Genomic DNA, 1,323 nt, shown 5'->3' with positions numbered 1-1,323 from the left:
CAACTATTATCTCCTCAAGTATTTTCTCATGGTCTTTCTTTTTGTCTTCTTCTTCTGGGACTTCTATGATTCGAATATTGGGGCGTTTAATATTGTCCTGGAGGTCTCTGAGATTATCCTCATTTCTTTTAATTCGTTTTTCTTTTTTCCTCTCTGATTCATTTATTTCTACCATTCTATTTCACTCATCCTATCTTCTGTCTCCATTATTCAACTATTTGTTGCCTCCAGAGTGTTTTTGATCTCATTTATTGCATTATTCATTATATATTGACTGTTTTTTATTTCTTCTAGGTCCTTGTTAAACTTTTCTTGCATTTTCTCAATCCTTGCCTCGAGGCTATTTATCCGTGATTCCATTTTTATTTCAAGATTTTGGATCATTTTCACTATCATTATTCAGCGTTCTTTATCAGGTAGATTCCCTATTTCTTCCTCTTTTGTTTGGTTTGGTGGGCATTTATCCCGTTCCTTTACCTGCTGGGTATTCCTCTGTGTCTTCATTTTGTTTATATTGCTGAGTTTGGGGTGGCCTTTCTGTTGTCTGGCAGTTTGTGGAGTTCTCTTTATTATGGAGTTTCCTGGCTGTGGGTGGGGCTGTATTGGTGGCTTGTCAACGTTTCTTGGTTAGGGAAGCTTGTGTCTGTGTTCTGGTAGGTGGAGCTGGATTTCTTCTCTTTGGAGTGCAATGAAGTGTCTAGTAACGAGTTATGATATGTCAATAGATTAGGAGTAACTTTGGCCAGCCTGTATATTGAAGCTCAGGGCTGTGTTTCTGTGTTTCTGGAGAATTTTCATGGTATGTCTTGCTCTGGAACTTGTTGGCCCTTGGTTGGTGCTTGGTTTCAGTGTAGGTATGGAGGCGTTTTATGAGCTCCTATCGCTTAATGTTCCCTGGAGTCAGGTGTTCTATGATGTTCTCAGGATTTGGACTTAAGCCTCCTGCTTCTGGTTTTCAGTCTTATTTTTACAGTAGTCTCAAGACTTCTCCTTCTATACAGCACCATTGATAAAACATCTAGGTTAAAGATGAAAATTTTCTCCACAGTGAGGAACACCCAGAGAGGTTCACAGAGTTACATGGAGAAGAGCAGAGGGAGGAGGGAGTTAGAGGTGACCCGAATGAGATGAGGTGGAATCAAAAGAGGAGAGAGCAAGCTAGCCAGTAATCACTTCCTTATGTGCGCTCCACAGTCTGGACTGCTCAGAGATGTTCATGGAGTTATACAGAGAAGAGAAGAGGGAAGAAGGAGACAGAGGTGGCCAGGAGGATAAAAGAGGGGAATGAAAAGGAGAGAGACAGATCCAGCCAGTAATCAGTTC

Source organism: Bison bison, unplaced genomic scaffold (genome assembly GCF_000754665.1).
Source record: "Bison bison bison isolate TAMUID 2011002044 unplaced genomic scaffold, Bison_UMD1.0 scf7180017864305, whole genome shotgun sequence".
Classification (NCBI taxonomy): Eukaryota; Metazoa; Chordata; class Mammalia; order Artiodactyla; family Bovidae; genus Bison; species Bison bison.
This window is presented reverse-complemented; position numbering follows the sequence as displayed.